General features: G+C 35.2%; 1 pseudogene; it reads left to right on the forward strand.

Moving 5' to 3' along the window:
* Positions 1-735: 735 nt before the first annotated feature.
* On the forward strand, positions 736-2,059 carry LOC124887829 (annotated as a pseudogene).
* Positions 2,060-5,009: the final 2,950 nt, after the last annotated feature.

Genomic DNA, 5,009 nt, shown 5'->3' on the forward strand with positions numbered 1-5,009 from the left:
TTTAGGTGATGAAGAACCCCCGAGTGCTTCTCCTTCTTATCTGTGTTTTTTGACAACTCAATCCATATAAATTAGATATTTTCCTCCATTCAATAGTATTCATTCCTTTCATTGGCTTGGGCTTGAAACTGAAAAATACGGCTGATTGGTCAGAACTTCAACATGATCGTCTGGTTATTATTCCTAGATGTAGAAATTTGATCGAAGATTACCTTAATTTTTGTGCTTTCTGCAAATCGTGACACTCTTTGGCCACCAAGGACAATTTTATAAGTGACCTGCCTAGGGTTCCATGACTAATCTTAGCTGAGGATGCTGATATGACAACACATGTAGGAAATTCTTTAGTCTATATAATGACATGATTTCTGGGAACGAATGGGAAAAGATGTATGGAGTCTATGGGATGGCTTATCACGGTTAAAGAAATGTATTAAACTATTTCTCCCCATATTGATCATTTCTCAACAATTTCGTCTAGTAAAATCAAAGTTCAATAAGAAAAATTTCAGACAATTATGTAATATTCTACCAAACACAACTGTCACAATGTTTCTTGGGACTCCGCCCCTCTCAAGTCTCAACACCAAACAAGTTTGGGTGATAAAGAACTCACCGAGTGCTTTTCGTTCTTATCAGTGTTCGTTGACAACTCAATCCATATAAATTAGATATTTTCCTGCCATTTAATGTTATTTAATCCTTTCGTTGGGTAAGACTTGAAACTGAAAAAATATGGCTGATTGGTCAGAACTTCAACATGCTAGTCTAGTTTTTATTGCTAGATGTATAAATTTGATCGAAGATTACCTTAATTTTGGTGCTTTCTGCAAATCGTGACACACTGTGGCCACCAAGGACAATTTTAAAAGTGACCTGCCTAGGGTTTCATGGATAATCTTAGCTGAGGATGATGATGACAACACGTGTAGGAAATTCTTTAGTTTGTATAATGGCATAATTTTGAAAAAGAATTCTGGAAACGAGTGGGAAAAGATGTATGGAGTCTATGGGATGGCTTATCACGGTTGAAGAAATATATTGAAATATTTCTCCCCATCTTGATCATTTTATCAACAATTTCATCTAGTAAAAGAAAAGCTCAACAAGAAAAATTTCAGACAATTGCTTATATTCTACCAAACACAACTCTCACAATGCTTCTTAGGACTCTGCCCCTCTCAACTCGAAAAAAGTTTGGGTGATGAAGAACTCCCTGAGTGCTTCTCGTTCTTATCAATTATGAAAACTAAATCCATATAAATTAGGTATTTTCCTACCATTCAATAATATTCAATTATTTCGTTGCTAGGGCTTGAAACTAAAAAAATATGGCTGATTGGTTGGAACTTCAACTTGATCTTTTGGTTATTATTGTTAGATGTATAAATTTGTTCGAAGATTACCTTAATTTTGGTGCTTTCTGCAAATTGTGGCACTCTGTGGACACCAAGGACAATTTTAAAAGTGACCTGGCCAAATCTTAGCTGAGGATGATGATGACAACATGTGTAGGAAATTCTTTAGTCTGTATAATGGGATGATTTTGAAAAAGAATTCTTGGAACGAGTAGGAAAAGATGTATGGAGTTTATGGGATGGCTTATCGTGGTTGGAAAGGACAAGGGTGAAAGTAGTGTGTTACATCCCTTCTTCGGTGTGCACATCAAATTGCCACATCAAAATATCACAAAATATTACAGACCCAACAAGTCTTCAGAACTATGGATCTTTATCAACAAAGTAATTTTGCCAGCTAATCCTTCTCATACATCTGACCTCTCATGGTCATTGAGGGAAACTTCGAGTTACTCAGTTTATGGAGTCCAGAAGATTTGTTATGGACCAGGCTTACGATTCTAACCTATAACAAATATATTAGTGATGTAGTATATTTCAGTGACCACTTTTATGTGATCGATTATGATGGTTGTGTCCAAGTTTGCGATGTCACTAGCCTTAAACCCGCTAAAAGTTCCAAGACAAGTAGAATTTCTAATGCGTCATATGATTTATCGCCACACCGTGTACCTGAAAGGAGGTTTACAGGTCTAGCCTGATTACTAAACCCTTGGAAGATTATCAATTCAAAGGACCTACAGAAAAAAATACAATTATCACACCTTTTGGAAAAGGATGGCAGGCACCACCAGACAACTCCTTCAGAATAAAAACCAAAAGCATAAAATTTGGGTAATGGCTTTATCAATTGCTCTGAAGAGGAAAAATGACAATGCTTATGTCACTAATCTCTTGAGAGCTAGACGCTGTTCATGGTGCAACCAAAAGGGGTTATCAAGTGACTCTCACAGCTTTGGCAAACAAAATGGATCTGGCAAGTACTAACAACCTAGAAGATTAAAAAGCAACCAAAATTTATACCTGTTTTTTTTCTACAAGAAACACCATCGTTTTAATCTTCTCTTAAACAACGTCTGCACCTTCTGCATTTTGAAGGAAGTACATGTTCTTTGCAAAGTTGATTTTGTTAAGTTGAATATTTTGAATCGAATATTCGGTCGAGTCAGTGGACTAATCTTGAACTTTACATTAAATAAAAAGGGCAAGCACTGTTTTCAGAAAATGTAAGTTATACCTGCATAAGAGGAACTTATCATATGCGGCTTTATCCTGGTAAAAAAAGTGAAATTTATACTTTTACATAACCCCCAAGGCTACAATTGTAAAATGTGTAATGATCCAGCTTCAGACAGGCAATACATAAACTCACACCATAATATCTGAACAAGATATATTGACAAAATATGAATTGAATTGCTTGTATGTGTTAGGGTTGGAATTCCTGAGAATCTTCAGGTGATTGAACCTTTTAAGGGGATTAACAAAACAAAAAGATTACATAATCTGTCAACAATTATCACACTTTTTGGAAGAGGACGACAGGCACCACCAAACAACTCCTTCAGAATAAAAACCAAAAGGATGAAATTTGGTTAATGGCTTTATCAATTGCTCTGAAAAGGAAAAATGACAATGCTTATGTCACTAATCTCTTGAGAGCTAGACGCTGTTCATGGTGCAACCAAAAAAGATTATTGTAAAGAATGGACCTTGGGCCTAACTTAACCTCAAAAGCTAGCTCAAGAGGGGAGGATTACCCAAGTCCATATAAGCAATCCACTAGTCTATTCCCCAACTAATGTGGGACTTTTACTCACTCTAACACCCCCTCTCATGCCCAGGCCCAATTGGCACTGGAGCGCGGACCGGGAGCCCAAAACGTGGATGGACCTGGCTCTGATACCATGTCAAGAAATGGACCTTGGGCCTAACTCAACCTCAAAAGCTAGCTCAAGAGGGTAGGATTACCCAAGTCCATATAAGCAAACCACTAGTCCATTCCCCAACCAATACGGAACTTTTACCCACTCTAAAAATTATCAAGTGACTTTCACATCTTCGACAAACAAAATGGATTTGGCAAGTACTAAGAACCTACAATATTAAAAAGCAACCAAAATTTATACCTGCTGTTTTCTACACGCAACACCATCATTTTAATCTTCTCTTAAACAAAGTCTGCACCTTCTGCATTTTGAAGGAAGTACACGTTCTTTGCCAAGCTGATTTTGTTAAGTTGAATATTTTGAATCGAATATCCGGTTGAATTAGTGGACTAATCTTGAACTTCATATTTGGTAAAAAGGGTAGGCAGTGTCTTCAGAAAATGTAAGTTATACCTGCATAAGAGAAACTTATCATATACAACTTCAACTTGATAAAAAGGTGCAATTTATACTTTTACACCCCCTCCCCCAGGCTACAATTGTAAAATGTGTAATGACCCAGCTTCAGATAGGCAATACATAAACTCGCACCACAATATCTGAATAAGATGTATCGACAAAATATGAATTGAATTGCTTGTATGTGTTGGGGTTGAAATTCTTGAGAATCTTCAGGTGATTGAACCTTTTAAAGGGAGTACCAAAACAAAAAGATTACATAATCTGTCACCTTCTAATAGATATGTATGTTTTAGAATAATATTAACATGTACTCAATCTGTTCTTGAGTGAAACATAAATTTCACACTCCAAACTACTGTTGTTAGAAATTTCAAGTGTTCCATTGAGGTAAATGACTAATTTCCTCAGAGACCAATTTTTGGTGTAATATACCACAAATTATAATAATCATTATAGTTGAAATAATAAAATGAAGAAAAGTGAAGAAAATAAAATCATCTTCTTCTTGGCTGAGGCGCGGATATCTCACTTTATTTAAGGAGATTCAAGCCCACTGCAGCATAATCTACACCAATCCAGGATAGAACAGTCCATCAACGATGTACAACTCAAAAAACTCCGGATTAGTTGAAGAGTCCAAAACTCCACCATAAGAACACCTTCCTTCAACATAAATTTACTCTCTTTGTATAGTAAATATAGTTAAAGACTTAGAATATTTTTTTTGTCTCAACTCTTTCTTTCACTAATTTAACAACTCTCTTTTGTATAGTGAATATAGTTGTAGACTTGAAATATTTTCTTTGTCTCAACTCTCTTTTTCACTACTACACACTAGAATCTTTTTCTTCTTATCATATTTTATTGTCCATACAATAACATGCAAGACCACCTCTATTTAAAGATGAGATATTTATCCTTGTATTGAATATGAAGAATAAAGAGGGGTTGTAAAGAGGAAAGATCAATAGTCTTTAGGTTACAAGAGTTACAAGAAACTAATGACACTAATATCCATGAGAGTTACAACAAATTAATAAGAGAAGTTACAAATTACTAAAGACAACATTCTATCACCATTAATAATTAGTGTAATGTGGGTAGATAAATAGTCTTGTTGTAACATATGTTACATGCAACTAATGACCATGGAGTTACAACAACTACTGGTCTATGAGTTACAAGACATAATGTAGTTGATTATGGACAAATAAAGTGTTAGAAGTTACAAAGTTACCAAAATATAATGACACCACTTTCTCCACTTTATGTCCATAAATTATCATGCAAATTAAAAATT

The sequence above is a fragment of the Capsicum annuum genome, chromosome 10 (genome assembly GCF_002878395.1).
Source record: "Capsicum annuum cultivar UCD-10X-F1 chromosome 10, UCD10Xv1.1, whole genome shotgun sequence".
Taxonomy (NCBI): Eukaryota; Viridiplantae; Streptophyta; class Magnoliopsida; order Solanales; family Solanaceae; genus Capsicum; species Capsicum annuum.